Source organism: Eschrichtius robustus, chromosome 6, assembly GCF_028021215.1.
Source record: "Eschrichtius robustus isolate mEscRob2 chromosome 6, mEscRob2.pri, whole genome shotgun sequence".
Classification (NCBI taxonomy): domain Eukaryota; kingdom Metazoa; phylum Chordata; class Mammalia; order Artiodactyla; family Eschrichtiidae; genus Eschrichtius; species Eschrichtius robustus.
The window spans coordinates 54722639-54739957 of record NC_090829.1 but is presented as its reverse complement, the minus strand read 5'-3'; the positions used below and the strand labels follow the sequence as shown (position 1 = coordinate 54739957).

The following is a 17319-nucleotide window of genomic DNA, read 5'->3' as shown; positions in this document are numbered from 1 at the left end:
ATCTCAGACCTGGGATCTGTAGCCCCAGGAATTTTCTTTATGATGATCAGCTGGATACTGCTTCTTAGGCCTCACCCAGGAATGGATTAGGATATTCACCTGACCTCCCTAACTCTATTCAGCTGAAGGGTGAAGAGCGCTTGTGTGGCTGTTTTTCTTCCACATTTTTCTACAACTGGGTTAGCGTCACATGTTCTCCGCAAGCCTAGTAGGTAAATGTATTTTTAGCACCTCATTTCTCCCAACTAGTCTGGTCTAAAGCAACCTACTTACTTCAACCTACTTACTCTCAGTCTGATACTTGTTAACTTGTAAACTGGTCCAAATTTACTAGCAGTGCCATTGGTTACATACATATCACTATCTTTTTTCTGGCCCCTAGGGTAACATTTCTTACACTATAAAAGAAATTAACTAGGCACCTGTAAGACTTGGGAGAGTGGACAGGCATCACAGAATGCTTAATTTGTATCCAAGACTATTTACCTTTAAAATCTAATTTCTAAGATAATGGGTTATATATAAAATTAATCATCTTTCTAATAATTGTGACTAAATTGAAATAGAAATTGTACAGTGATGAGATTAACTGTGCCAAAAATAAAATTTAAAAAACCTGTAAGGAACTGATTTACTCATCCACAGAAAGCTGTACACACATAAGAATATATAAGTCACATGCTCACAGCATCCAAAAAGAAAAGACTTAACAAAAATATATCCAAATATGTTCTGGGTTTTGTTGACTGTAAAATGCAAACAGTAATAACAATTTGACAAAGGAACTTTTCAACATTTCAGAGACTACATCCCATCTTCTAGTAAAAATATCTGTTCAACTGATTTAGAGGTGGCTGTTAAAAGCCCCAAGGGCCCTGTACACTTAGCAGGAAGATGAAATGATTTTTCTCTCTGCTTTCCTTCTACCTCAGACTCCCAATCACAAAGAACTATGTTCTGTGAAGAAACAAACCAAAAAGCCTTCCAGTAGCTGTATTTGGGTTTAGAAGCAGGTTTAAATAATTTGGAAAAGTCCTGGGGTAAACAACATTCCACATAACGCCAAAAGAAATGACACATACATGCGCAACTTTAGACAATATTCAAATCAAGTGAATCATTCAAGGAGTATTTCCTGCATATCTGATATATGTCCAGTTCTAGGTTTGGTTAAGATTCTGGGATATATAAGATACAGCACCTGCTGTATTCAGGAAAGTATGATCTAGTTATGGAGACAAGAATTACTCATAACAAACAACAAAAGAATAAGGAAAGACCACTCACCCCGTAAAATGAATCACGAGAGGTGGTGGCAGAGATGAAAGTACCAGAGGGCAGAGGAGGCAATGGTCAGCGCGGCTGAGATCCTCTTGGACTGCTCCACAGCACTGGGGGATTGTGGGTAGGCCCTAAAGAGCTTCAGATCTCAAACAGGCCTAATCAAAGGGAGAGGCATTCCAGGTGGGAACAGTAGTGAACAAAGATAAAGAGGCGATAATGAGCAGGGAACCTGGCAAGCTGGAAACACAGGATTTAATTTCAGAGCAGTAGTAAGTATTTAAGGCTATTACATGGCTCATCTTAACCACAATAGATGTTTCAAGCTGTACTGCAAACTCAGTTTACTGCTTTAAGTCAAATGCTGTTGCAACATCTTCCAAATTAACTTAGGAAGCATGATTTTTAAATGTTCTGAAGATACCTTATGGCAGCAGCATTATTTCCAAATAAGCCCAAAGACTTCCTTTAAAGCAAAGCAAAAAATAACTACAGCTGACCCTCAGTAGTTCCAGGTTCTGCATCTATGGTTTCAGCCAACCTTGAATGCAGAACCCGCGGATACCTAGGGCCAACTGTACTTTGCTATTTTATGGAAGGGACTTGAGCATCTGCAGATTTTGGTTTCCACCGGGGTCCTGGAAACAATCCCCAGCTAACATGAGAGAAGACTGTATTTTGACTTCTTAAACCTAAAATAAAATGAAATATATATACACCAAATTTTATGCATATGTATGTATATAACTTCTTGAAAAGCCTTTTCCAGCTTCCTATTAACGTGGAGACTTGTAATTGTCTCAGATGGAAGTTTGACCAGTAGATACTGTGAAAGCATCAACCCAGCTTCCAAAGTCACACCATTTCTCAGATTGGAGTGTTTTAGGAGACCCCAATTCCCCCAGGCTGACAATCTTTCTCTCTTCTTTATACTTTGTATATGTATGTAGACTACTGATCTTACATTATTTTGTCGTTTATTCACTCATTTAACAAATATTTACTGAACACCTACTATGTGCCAGGCACTTGAAATATAACAGGGAGCCAAACAAACATGATCCCTTTTCAGAAGGAGGTTAAATCTTGAGAAGAGGGCAGATTGAAAGTGAAAATGAAAATAGATAATTATAAATTGTGGTCAGTGCTATGGAAGAAACAACCGTGGAGCTGAAATACAGTCAGCATGTAGTGTAGTGTCAAGAGCATTTTCACTGGGCCTGCTCCCTAATCCTGACTTGACCGCTTACTAGCTCTTTGATCTTGGACAAGTTATTAGTGTTTTCCTGCTCAGTAGCTTCACCTGATAATTGGGGATAATATGAGTATCTTACCTCATAGAGTCATTATGAATATTAAATGATAAAATGTAAATTACCTAGAAGATTGCCTAACATGTAGTAGAAACATAGAAATAACCCTCAGTATAATTTCTACAACCTTCCATTACACTCAAACAATGGCAAGAGGAAGCACCTACCGCAAATAAATTTCATTTTATTCTTTTTTTTTTTTTTTGCTGGTGACACAGGGGAGTATTGTGAGACAGTAATTTACTATTTTCACAGTCATACATACTATATTCTGATGGACAGTTTTATAGTTGAGAGTAAACAAATTTAAGGCCCCCTTTGATGCTGAACATCTGATTTTTTTCAGGTGGAATAGTGGTCATTTTGTGGAATAATAGCCACAGAAACAAACATCCAACATTGAGCTTAAATAATTGGGTTCAAGAACATTACAGGGTATTAGGAAAAATAAGGAAAGAGCCAAGAGGTAAATGTACATGAAAAGAGGTGGCCGGACTCCCAGAAAGGTGAACTAAGGCAGATTAGTGAAAGGAGTTTTGTTGTATTCAGGAAGGCTTACTTAAATCAGGAAAAAAAAAAAAAAGAAAAACACAGGTAAAGATTATTTTACTCTAATCAGAGGTGGGCTAGAACTGAGCTCTTGACACTTGAATGTGTGAATCACCTGGGGAATCTTGTTAAAAGGCAGATTCTGATTGATAAGGTCTGGGTGAGCCCTGAGATTGGACAAGGATACTTCATTATTTAGCATAGAAAGAGATAAAAGCAGCATCACGTGGGAGCTGGTTCGAAATGAAGATCCCCAGGCCCTGTCCCTGTCTACTCAACAAGAATCCGAACCAGAATCTGATAACCAGATTTCCAAGCGATTCCTAGGCACATTCAAGTTTTCCAAGCGATTCCTAGGCACATTCAACTTTAAGAGGCACTGCAATCAAAGCTGGGGCTATTTATTGAGAGGGATCAGATTGTCCTGGTTGGCCTGGAACCTTCCCAGTTTTGGCACTGAAAGTCTCCCGTCTGGGGAAATCCCTGAGCCTCAGCCAAACTGGGACAAAGATGTTGGTCACCCTAGCTATTGATTCCATAAATGGGACTAGAGTTTTCTATGCATGCTGTAGTGTGTTAAAAGTCATGGCTGTGATACAGTGCAATTAGCATACTGTTTCCCATCTTCTGCCAGCTGCATGGTCTTGAGCAAATCACTTCCCCTCTCTCCAAGGCTTACTTTCCTTATATGTAAAATTAAAATGATACCTACCTCACAGGGTCGTTTTAAGGATTAAACGAGCTATAACGTAATTGAGCATGGTCTGCATACAAAAAAGTTTTAAAATGTTTGGTATTATTATTGAGAGTTCTTATCATGAAATAAGGAACTGAAATCTCTTTGTTTTCCAGGCTATAAGAATAACTGATTATGATTATGGAGTCAGGCTTCAACTCAGGATAGGAAAGAAAAAAAGAATGAGAAGAAAACAAAAAAAGGAAAGAGAAAGAATAAAGGAGGTGAGTGTGGTGGGAAGGATACACAGGTTAAAATTCCTACTCCAGCAGCAGGTACTAGTCTAGCAAGATTATTTCCACTAGAGGTTTGAAAGTGGCTCATGCTCTTTCCCTGAAATATTGTATATGTCCGTTCTCGTTTTTGAGCTACAATGGGAGAGTGGAGTGGGTGTGATGGAGATTGCATGTCTGACAAAGCTGAAAATATTTACTCTCTGGCCCTTCATAGAAAATGGTGGCCAACTCCTGGTCTACAGAATCTTAGCAAGAGTTCCAAAAAGATCCTACGGCCTAGTCAGGCTGAGCATAGGCTTGCCAATACTTCTATTGTAGTACCATGCTATGTTTACTGATACGTCTTCCCCTGATGAGCTGAATGCTTCTCAAGGGAAGGGATCACGTCTCCTCTCTCCTTCTGTCTCCATAGCCTAACAAAGAACCTGGTTCATAAGAGCTGGTCAACAAATGCATGTTGAACTGAACTGAGCTACAAGTTGAAGTTTATGTATATTACATATTTTAGATGTAGGGCAGGGCAATGAACTGCAAAAGTAATTTATATTTCTTTTAATAGGTCCTAGATCCTCTGGTGAAAGCTGACTTCTGAGCTAACAGCTAATTTGCTATTTTTTATGTTTCTCAAATCTACCTATCTGGCACACCAATGAAAGGTAGTTAAAACCGAGAAGTTCTCCATCTGAAGTGAGAAAGCATTCTTGCATCCTCCTGCAAAACCTAATAAAACCTACAAAGTAAAAGGTTATATATAAAAATAACAATTTGCTAATAATTTTAATATTGAAAAATGCCTGTGTCAAATGCCTGCCTTAGTTAACATGACACAAGCACTTCCAGGAGCTAATTAGTTAACGGTACACTAAGTACTCATCAGCAACAATTCAGAAGCCTGACTTCCGTATGTATTTATTATTCCATAAATAAGTCTTAGCCACAATTAAATTCCTTGTTATTTTGATAAAGTTACCATACTGTTTTAATATCAGGGAATAATATGGCCAGTGGTACTAATTAGGGGGCTATTCTACGAATAACTGATGCACTTAAGAGTAAGCATTGCAAGAAATATGCTTTCTTCAGTAAATTGGAGTACACAAAATTTAATACATTTCAAATAAATCTAATAATTGTCAAGGCCAAGACTCCTTAAGAAAAGCATGTGCGGGCTTCCCTGGTGGCGCAGTGGTTGAGAATCTGCCTGCCAATGCAGAGGACACGGGTTCGAGCCCTGGTCTGGGAAGATCCCACATGCCGCGGAGCAACTAGGCCCGTGAGCCACAATTGCTGAGCCTGCGCGTCTGGAGCCTGTGCTCCGCAGCCAGAGAGGCTGCGATAGTGAGAGGCCCACGCACCGCGATGAAGAGTGGCCCCCACTTGCCATAACTAGAGAAAGCCCTCGCACAGAAACGAAGACCCAACACAGCCATAAATAAATAAATAAAATTAAAAAAAAAAAAAGAAAAAAAAGAAAAGCGTGTGCAGTATAAAAAGACAATTCTACAAATAAATCTTGGGAGAAAAAATTTAAAATATTTATCTTTTAAACATATACTTTTCTCCTTACTAGCTACTGTTGTTAGCCTGCTTTTTAATGTTAATAAAGTAAACTTAATTTTGGAAAACTTTTATAATGCCAGACCTGTAGATGGGAGAAAAATATATTAAATTTATGTTAAAATCCTTGATACAAAATAGAGTAGATGCCTTCTTAGCTATATTATTTTGCTTCAGTTCCAAAGTAAAGGAAACAGGGAATGTGCTCCCTAAATGCTGAAAAACGAGTAGTAAATTTTTCAACAATTGTGTTTACACTTTTATGTTTAAAAATTTAATTGAATGTTTTGGCCTTTTACAATCGTCATAAAGTTATAATCTTTAAATTGGTATTTCTCAGGCAGGATCAACTCTACAGATATTAGATTTTCTTCTAAAAGTTCAGTATTTCTCCAGGTTGATAAATGGTTTTCCTTCTAATAGATGATTAGTCTTCATTGCTGCTAGCATAAACAGATACAATTTGACAATAGTATTGCAGACAGGGATTTAGCTCTGAAGTGCATAAACAAATAGATGAACATATAGGTTTTGCCTGGAGTGGGAGGTGATTCTTAATAAAAAAAAATATTTGTGCTTTCTCAGACATAGAAAAAAATCTAGCCAAAAAATGAATCTCCCATGTGTTGAAATGTTGGTTTACCTCTAGGTATTTCAGCAGACCCGGATCCAACATGCAGATTATTCCCAGGATTCATATGAAAATTTATAAGCTGAAAATCTGTAATAGTTATGTTGATTTGAATATGAAAGTCAAAATGTATCAAAGTTTTGTTTAAAATTCTGTTGACTTGCACCAAAATTCAGTGATGGAGGGCAACCGGATTACACATCAGGAAATCTAAGTGAAGTCCCAAGATTCACTCTTTGCAAGCCTACCTATTGCAGGCCCTTGAGGAAGTCCTTTTCCTTCTTTGAACCTGAGTTTCCTCAGGTGTAAAATGAGGTGTTTTGCTTAGAAGACAAATAACATCTAACCAGAGCATGTCTGCAATTTGAATCCTACAAAATGACTTTTATGTGTTTGGCGGGATAGGGATATGTTTCCAGTAAATACGTCCCAGTGTTTGGCTGCCTTCATTTCCTTATCTGTAAAATGGGGTGATAATAGAGCACCCTGTTGGTGGTTGTAAGCGTCAAATGAATATATGTGTCATGTACAAAGCATAATGCCTGCCATATAGTTAGTGCTACATATATGTTTGCTATTATTATTATTATAGAAAACAAATGATGTAATTTTCAACACCAGGTGCTATTTACTTTTGGAATAGATTAGAAATAAGAATAAAGGGAATTTTCAGATAATGTCACTCACATTGACTAGAACTTTAATGATGCCAAAGTATAAAGCATGAAAATAACCTTAATCCAAGGAAACATGATTAAACATACCAGTTCTGTTATCTACACTAATCATCACCATCTTTTTTGTTTTACCCCTTCTTTTCCCCTTCGATTTTTGGTTAAATCTTCCTCTCTTTTGTCTTTTACCCTTTTCTCAATTTAGCATTTTCTCTTTTTTGCTATTTTTATAATCATTTACTCTCTTCTTTAAGCATTAGTGGTCTTTACCTGTCTGACATTATTGCAGATAATTGCTTGAGGGTACAAATGAAAACCAACAAATAAAACAGGCTTTAGAATGAGCTCTCAATTATCAAAGCTCTACTAGTTTTCAGTAAGGTAGGCATACAACTCAAGAGGAGGGAGCAGAGGTACCCAGGTAGGCAACTCTAAAAGCATTCAATGTGCCCCAACCTTAACTTGGTATGTTTTAAAAAGATGACAGGGAATACAGGTCAATCAAGCTATTTGATTAAAGAAAGGTTGGTTAACAGAATTTACATTGTATAAAAACTGTAATATACATCTGGTTTTCTTAAAATTCAGTAGTCTTTAATACAAAGAAAATTGTTTGGTGTGTACTCTAGTGCAATGGGCAACTGCATCTTTGGTGAACCTGCCCCCCACCCCCTTTCTAATTCTCCTCTCTTTGTCCCAGGACACATAGTCAGCTGAAAGTGTCTCTATTTGAATATTTTTTTTTATGTTACTGTTAATCATATAACACTGCCTCTTGTCTGGATTACTCAACCAATCCACAATGGGTTTATTATTAGATTTTGAAGTAAATCACTCCATCTCTATATTTTCACAAATTTTTTAAGTCACAGCATATGAGCAATTTAAAGGTTAAGATTTTAAAAATTCCAGTTGGGACTTCCCTGGTGGTGCAGTGGTTAATAATCCGCCTGCCAATGCAGGGGACATGGGTTCGAGCCCTGGTCCGGGAAGATCCCACATGCCACGGAGCAACTAAGCCCGTGTGCCACAACTACTGAGCCTGCGCTCTAGAGCCTGTGAGCCACAACTACCGAGCCCGAGTGCCACAACTACTGAAGCCTGCACGCCTAGAGCCCGTGCTCCGCAACAAGAGAAGCCACCACAATGAGAAGCCCGCATACTGCAACAAAGAGCAGCCCCCGCTCCCTGAATCTAGAGAAAGCCAGTGTGCAGCAACAGAGACCCAACGCAGCCAAAAATAAGTAAATAAATAAGTTTAAAAAAATAAATAAATAAAATTGCAAAAAAATTAAAAAAAAAAAATTCCAGTTGATCTGCAACCTAACTGAATACAAGACATCCCAGTAGAAAATTCTATAATATGTTTTTATCTCATTCCTTAATTGTAACTTTTAAAAGCCCTGTGAACAATTCCATTACTCATTACCTGTTGTATTCTGAGAAGTGTAATTGAAGTCAGAAAATTGTGTAATGAAAGTATGAGGTCTGAAAAACCTGCAATTCATCAACACAATAGAACAGAAAAGCTAACACAAACAACTTTCCCTAAGCAAATGATGTGCTCGTTCATTAGGAAAAAAAGGTTAACAGAAATTTTCCTCTTTTGAGAGAAAAAAACTAAAAAGAAAATTATACAGTTTCAGATATCATATTTTCTCATCACATTTTTTTGCCATTCTTTTTCTAGTTTTTTTTTCTCTCCTCTGCCTCTTCACTTTGTCCCTAAACCGCCAGAATCAGTAAATATTATAGGATAATGTAAACATAGCTTTCTAAACCCTGAAGCATACATAGGCAAAGAATCACCCTTCAGTTCCGTCTCTCCACCTCTGACGAGGTTAGTACAAAAGCAATTTTTTAAATAGTACTTAACACTGACAAGTGATAAATATTATGAAGGAACTACAAAAAGAATAGTTGACAGCTTAAGCAGATAATAAACATGTTGTAAGCTCTATAAACTGTGGACATAATTCTTAGAAAAATGATATATTAAAAATCTGTCTTTAAATCAAATTAAAACTTTGACAATTTCTAAACTGAAATTGACTCAGGTTAATGAAATCACAGTCTGGTTCAGGAAATTCACATTGTTTTCTTTTGTATTAATCATAGAACAGCTAGATAATCTCTCTGCAGGTGGAATCCTGTAATTTTATATCAGCAGATCCACATCTTGTGATTTTTCCAACCCCTTTATAGAAGAAATTTTGGTTAACTAGCCTCTATTACCATTCATTTTTTGCTGTACTCTTACATATTGGTCTTCGTCATTTGAATTTTAATATACTAAAGTGTGTTAATACCTAAAAGAATGGAAGAGTTTAATTTGTAGAATAAGTGAAATATACAATGTTAATAAAGTTCAGAAATTTAAGCGTCAAGCAGAATGTAATATTGGTGTACCTGTATATGAGGTAATTATTCCAAAAAAATTATCATTGTTACCTATTAGAAATAGTCTATTTTGTTATTTGGTTGTAATATTTCAAAGGGTCAAGAATGTTTAGAAATATGGAATGGCATGGAGAGATGAATACTAAATGAATTACTGCTTCCGATTTTATGCCCAGGACATCTTTTCCCCTCTTCTTCTGAGGACCTTCACATCATTCTGCCAGCCTTTAATATATACATGGTTAGAATCAAGTACTCACAAACACCAAACCAAATACTATTTTCAGTTACAATGACACCCAGAGAAAAGATTTGGACATAGACCTGCTATTTTTTTTGCAATTTTGTGTGTTACGTGTTGTACTGAATAGTCTCTCTCTCTCTCTCTCTCTCTCACTCACACACACACACACACACACACATGCACATACACACCCCAATTCATATCCACCTGGAGCCTGTGAATGTGACCTTATTGGAAATAGAGTCTTTGCAAATGTAATCAAGTTATGATGAGGTCATACTGGAGTAGGGTGAGCCCATAATCTAAAAGTCTGATGTCCTATAAAATGAAGGAAAGTTGGACACAGAAACAAACAGGGAGAATGCCATGCGATGATGGAGGCAGAGACTGGAATGACGTGTCCATGAGCCAAGGAATGTCAAGGATTGCCAGCAGCACCAAACACCATGGGAAAGGCATGAAACACTCTCCCCTGCAATCTTTAGAGAGATTATGGCCCTGCTGACATCTTGATTTCAGACTACTAGTCTCCAGGACTGCAATAGAATAAGTTTCTGTTGTTTTAAGCCACAAAGTTTATGGTGCTTTTTCTCAATAGCCCTGGAAAACTAATACACATAATATTTTTTTTAATTCCTTATTTTTCTTATCTCTTAACAGCAATGACTTACACATCTTTCTATGCAGGCTGTATCCTCATACTTATCTATACAGACAAAAATCCTCAGCAGGAATGGAGGTTTCTCCATGAATGCCATTGTGTCATCTCCTTTAAGAAGTCTCGCCTGATCTCTGTGACTTGGGCAATTCCCTTATCTTAGTGTCCCATGTCATTTGATACAATTGCCATTTTATATTTGTTGAAGTTTTTCTCACTCACTTGAAGAGACACCCCATGAGAACAGATACTTGATTTGCTTCTGCTTGCTCCTGTATCCTCAGCATCTAGCACACTTCTTGGCTCATAATAGGGAGAAAAACGGTAAACAAATGAATGCATGTTAACAATTTCTGATGTCCCCAATTATAAATCCTCATTTTTCCTTTTGAATTGCATAATTTTTTTAGAACTTCTCTTAATATACTTATCTCCTTTCTTCAGTCCCTATTATTCTGCATCACAGGGATTCTTAACAAGAAAGGTTTGTTTTTTCCAAAATAAATATGCCTGACTTCCTTCCCTCCCAGCCCAGTTATATTCTCCTGAGAGAAAAGAACATAGATGTATGTGGGGAGGTTTTGTTGTTTTTGTTTTTAAAACCTCCTTTGTGTTCTTTATATGCCTCATTTTCTTCCTCTCTGGTATAGGGGACTGGACGAAAACAGTAGACCTGGTATCGAGCCCTAGAGTTCCATCACTTTCTAGTAAAATAAAGCAGAATGGTTCATTTACTGCCTCTCCACACACCCATCAAAAAATATCCTGATTCATACAATTCTATGTTTAAAAAGATATTTCTCTGTACTGAAATACTTAAGAGACATGCATGGCTATATTTGATATATTTCTTTTAATTTTCATTCCAAAGCAGACTAATAAACTCTTCAATCAGTGCATCTTAGTCAGTTTCTAAATAGTGTATTATCATAAATTTCCATGCTTTGAATATCATTTTTCCTAAGAAAACTTTTAAGAAGTTGACTGTTATTTTAGGGCCATTAGAAAATTAAAGAACATATTTATAAACTTAAGAAATAATCTGAAAGAAATGAAGGAGAAATGATGATAAAATCAAGACTCCAAAATGAATTTCTAGTTCTGTTAAAATAAGTGTAAAAATGCACAGAGTTAGTATGAATGGAAGTGCAGGAAATACAAACGCACAAGAAGAACATCTTACCCAATAATAGATATTATCTGTACCAAAAAGAAAAAGTACATTACCTTGTGAGTTTAAAATATTTATTGGACTTGGAAACAAGAAAACTTACTTGAGTGTTTCATTGTTAGTAAACGCAAGAAATTACATTGCTTCAAATCAACAATGATCTTATCACAACTGATCCTCACTTTTTTCCAGCTCTTATTCCACAATAACAGAAAATTCAATCTTCAAGTCTGTCTATGAAGAGTTGTAGGTCAAGCTCAACAAGTTTAAAGGTGGTTCTCAAAGCACTAAATACAAAAATGATAAAACCCTACATGCTAATTGTTCTTAAATCAATTTGCATCATATTTATTGCCATATCCTCAGAGTCACAGGTGTATTTTGTTAAGCCTTGAACTAAATTTTTTTTAATTAATTATTTTATTTTATTTATTTTATTTTTGGCTGTGTTGGGTCTTCGTTGCTGCATGCGGGCTTTTCTCTAGTTGCAGCAAGCGGGGGCTACTCTTCGTTGCAGTGCACGGGCTTCTCATTGCGGTGGCTTCTCTTGTTGCAGAGCATGGGCTCTAGGCATGCAGCCTTCAGTAGTTGTGGCACGTGAGCTCAGTAGTTGTGGCGCATGGGCTTAGTTGCTCCACAGCATGTGGGATCTTCCCGGACCAGGGCTTGAACCTGTAGCCACTGCATTGGCAGGCAGATACTTAGTCACTGCACCACCAGGGAAGCCCTGAACTAAATTTTAATAGGTCACTAGATATCAAAATTAACTGTTCTAATGGATCATTCTAAGATACTAACTATGCCATGTAAGCCATGTACTGCTTAGTAAAGTAAAATAGTAAACTATGATTTATTTTATAATTTAAATGTATTCAGGTCAATTTTAATATGATGTTTTCAATGACTATGAGGATTTTCAATGACTCAGATATACTACCAGTGAAACTTACAGAAAAATAAGGCTAGAATCACTGCATTCATACAGACATTGCCTTTCCTGGAGGTTTTATTTAGTCATGTGCAAACATGCACAGTAATCTTATGCATGGTACTTAATTTGAATGCTAATGTTTCCAAACATAATACTAACTTATCGTAAAGATCGTTATGAGTCTATTCTCTCAAGTGAACAATAAGGCTTGTGCTCCATTGTTTCAAATCAATATATTCTCAAGGACAGCATTTATCACTTCTATCTCCATTCAGAAGCATATTTTAATTGCTTAGTCTCTTCTGACTTCTTTCTCCTTCATCTGTCTTCCAGCTTTTTGTTCTTTTGCATATAGATTGATGAGTGTCAGAATAGAAGGCAGGACATATCTGATGGTACTGAATGGCAGCTAATATTCTTATACAAAGTTTAAATAAAACATATGCTGAATGAAGAAAACTAAAAATGGCTCTAAAGAATATACTTCCATAAATATAAGTAAAGCTTCCAGCTCTATTTTCTCCTACGTCTTTGAGCAACTAAGCTATTTCAGAGTCCACATATGGATGCCAAGAATGTGGCCAAGTATCCGTCATTCAGGTAATATTTTCATAATTTTGACATATCAAGGTATTACCTGTATTATTAGTAGTTTTACATATTTTATTAGACCTCAATTTTAAAATTTAAATGTTCATTTTAAAAAGTAATTTTATATTATTACAGAAAATGTAAATCCATAGGTAACCCAAAAAGAAATACAAAGAAAATAAACCAATGATAATAAATTTTAAATGAATTTTAAATCCTTATAACTAGAATAAAAGCTCCATAAAGGCAAGGGTTTTGTCTCTTTTATTCACTGTGCTACACCAAGCACTTATAGTAGTACCTGGTACATAGTTATTACTCAGTAAATATGTATTGAATGAATAAAGAATAAATATACTGGAAGGTAAATTGAAAATATTAATCTGTTTTGTGCTTCCGTGCTCCACAAAGATAATTTCCTAAATATCAAGGGTTTTTCTCCCCATAAATTCTTGTTCATCTCAAGGCAAAGGAAGTTCTTGTAAAATGTGTTAGAAACTGGTACTTGTGTTCAGTATATACATAAATGCTTGTATGTTTATTCACTGAAATATGTTAATTTCTGATACTGAGTAGGATTGTATAATGTTATGTTTAATGTTATATTGTCCTAATGTTATTATTGTATAAAGTTCAACAATGCAGTTTACAAGTTGACAAAAGCTATAAAAGGCAGTGCTTTTCTCTTTTGACTGCAAACAGAATCACTGGCAGAAACTTAATACCAATGCCTGGGTCAACATACTCTGGGCCAATCAAATCAGAATCTACTGGAAACAGGCTACCCAACAACATTGTTTTTAAAAGATCCCAAACGATTCAAATTGTGCAGACAGTGCCGAGAGCCACCAATCTAGGAGGACAGCAGTGAAAAGACATTTGTCCATGTAGAATATGACCATATATCAGTCTTGAGCTTTTAAAATTTATCTTATCTTTGTACCACCAAGCTTTTTCCTTGTTTTATCAACTTTGAAAAGTTCCTCACAGGTTTCCATATATACACCTTGAAAGCTATCCTTATTTAAAACTATCTTCAAAAAAAAGCAATCCTTCACTTTAATTTTTTATATAGAACTTCTATTAAAAACCCTCCAACTATCTCTCATATTGTTGGAACTAAAATCTTCTGAATTGGTTTAGAAAATAATATTTATCTCCTATGAGGCACAAAGCTTCATTTTCTCACTCCTTCTCTTGGGCTCAGGATTGGTAATGGATACCGTGTAAATTGTACACTGCATAACATGACGGATAAAATATATTTCAGACATGACAATGTGACAGCAGAGTAGCCCACAGTTGTGCCAACATGATCAGATAAGACAGAAAAATATCCTAGGTTGCCAATAACTTAAGAAACATTAAATCAATAGTTTCAATTTAGGACCAAAGTGGGGATGGGTGTCTGACGGAGGTGTTTTTCAAAGGGATGCAGGGCTGCATTCACAGAAATTCAGGTTGCCTACATGAACTCCAAGATCCATCATTTGGATAATGCTGTGTTCTATCCTCATGCACACTGAGTTATCTACATATTACACCATATTTTTTCAACAGGAAATCTGCTTTTGTGGTTCCCATAAGGAATTTATGACCATTGTTATTTAAGGACACCAACTGAATCAGCAAAGACTTACTACATTAGGACAATGGGGGAAAATCCAGGTATATAATTAAAATCAAAAAATTAAAACAGAAAATAAAATGTCCTTATTATATATGAAGGTTACCATTTTTCCTTGGAGTCAAGGCATGAAACCCTATTACACATGATTTCTCTATTTCTACATGTAATTAACAACCAAGTGTTATGAAATATACCTTTCCAAAATGTTTTTACCTATCCCAGGTTTACATTCTCACTGCATCACCTCTTCTGGGCCTTGGATTTTCAAGCTTGAATTTCAGTTAGAGCCTCTGTACTTGTCTTCTTTTCTTTCTTACTATCCATCTTTCACATTATTGGCAGATTAATATTTTAAAAACCCCACTACTGTCATCTTGTCCTGGTAAAACCTTTTCCTACCTATCAACAACATAAAAGCCAAAATCTATCATCAGATATTTCAAACCTTACATGATATTATTCTCAACAAATTGTTCATCACAACATTTTCTTCCTTCTCTTTTCTAATTTATTAAACATAGAACTATTACATTAAATTGCCTTTTATGGGAACAAAGTGTAAATTTATTTCTGTCATCATATAGCGTAAAATGTGAAGCCAGAAAAATTTTCAATTAAATATTAACTGCACTACCAGCTTACTGGTTGTGTCCTCCCAAAATTCACATGTTATAATCCTAACTCCTTGTACCTCAGAATGTGACTTTATTTGGAAATAGGATCGTTGCAGATGTAATTGGTTAAGATGAGTCATACTGACTTACTGTCCTTATAAAAAGGGGAAATTTGGACATAGACACAAACACACACAGGGAGAATGCCATGTGGAGATTGGAGATATGCCAAGGAACTACCAGAAGCTAAGAGAGAGAGTTCTGGAATAGATCCTTCCCTAGTGCCTTCAGAGGGAGGATGGTCCCACCTATAGCTTGATCCTGGACTTCTGGCCTCCAAAATTGTGACAATAAATTTGTGTTGTTTAAGCTACTTAATTTGTAGCACTTTGTTGCAGCAGCCCTAGGAAACTAATACATTGACTGAATGATTATTTTACATGTTTTAGTTGAATTATTTTCATTAAAAAAATGGGGATTATAACATTTGTATCACATGATTGTTATGAGGGTTATGAGACACTATTTGTAAAGTAATACAGGGTCCAAATATAGGAGTTATTTTCCTTCCTCTTTGTTTCCACTGTTTCTAATTTATGTGAACTATAAGTACCTTGGAAAATTAAAACTTCTCTGGGTCTTAGTTGCTTCAGCTGTAGAATGGTAAAAATATTTTACCTGACAGCAAGCTGTCAGAGGAACCCTGTGGTTCCTTTGAGCTCAAAATCCTACAGCTCTTGATCAGAACTCATATACTTGAGCTTGTCTTAACTACTTATCCCCTCAGATAGTTTATTCTTCAGGTGATGATATAACTTGAACCATGACTGACACTAACAGTTTTTGTTCTTCACATTCTGAGAATTAACTTACCTTACAGTATACCAAAAGTGGTTTTATAATCTAAAATATTCTAATAGCCCTCACTCATGATTATTGATTTTTATGGTAAAAGAAAGCAAATATTTTATTACATTAATTCTAAAAGGCCCGATTTGCCATTCTTTTTTTAAAATTAAGAATGAATATTTTTATTATTATATTTATTTTATCATGGTTGGCAAAGATCCTTTAAACTCTAAATTTCTGCACTTGCATTGTTGGAATAAAGGACCATTCATGAATGTGTTTGTATTAGTCTTAATACTCTAACAACTAATGGTCAATGGTTACAGCGGTCATGAGCGGTGCATTAATTTTGCAAAATTTTAATCAGATGATCAGTGTTTGGTCTGAAAGAACAGAGGAAGCTCTTCATTTCTACTTGGAGGAGTGCAAACTCCTGTAGTTGAAAATGGGTGGAGTCATCTTCATTTTCTTAAAAGTCTAACTTAAGTTCCATGTGTGCCTAGAGTGCAGAATTTGTCCATGGAGTGATAAATACCCCCTACTGATCTTTGTTCACCGTTACTCAAAAGTTTAGAATTTAGAATCCATTTAATTAGGAATTAATTTGCTACCCAATATTTATGAAGTTATAATTCCAAGCCATTTTGAAACACTGTAAAAGGAGCAGTTTTAGGAATTAATCACCAATTAGAAAATATCCCTAGCTCAATAAACTTTAGAGAACCATATATAATGTCCAAACGTTAAAGTTCATATTAATTAAGTTATGCTACCTAGTGTCAGCAAATAACTATTACCTCAATTTGAGTACAGGATTATTCACCTTCTAACTAAGGGCTAAATTCCACATTTAACAGTAAAGATAATATGCTAACAATATACATACAATTAGAAATAAATGAAAAAATTGAAGCTTTGTTAACTTTATAGTGATAAACAAGTACAAAAATAATAATAATCATTATTAGATAAATATCATGAGAATATGTATATATTATATATATATACACACACACACACACATATCTACAACATATCTGTTGAACAAGGGATGCCAGCTATTTTCTAATAGTAATCTATGTAATCAGAAATTCGTATACATACAGAAAGGTACAGTTTTTATTACTTTTTATATAACACATATTTTAATTACTTAATATTATATTGATATATACCTGTTAAGTATTCAAACGTGAATTTTTATTATCTAAAAAGGACTTAGTTTCATATAGACAAAAACTAAATTTATAGTTG

General features: G+C 35.5%; 1 protein-coding gene across 15 annotated transcripts in view; it reads right to left on the bottom strand.

The window, feature by feature from the left end:
• The window catches only part of NAALADL2 (N-acetylated alpha-linked acidic dipeptidase like 2), a 1511782-nt gene that overhangs the window by 916074 nt on the left and 578389 nt on the right, over positions 1-17319 (bottom strand). The window contains exon 1 of one of the 15 annotated variants that reach the window (XM_068547436.1): positions 1288-1372. The exons of the other annotated variants lie outside the window; for them this stretch is intronic. The gene's annotated coding sequence lies outside the window, so the exon portion shown is untranslated. Of the gene's footprint in view, positions 1-1287; positions 1373-17319 lie in introns of those variants that run through there. 15 annotated transcript variants of the gene reach the window in all.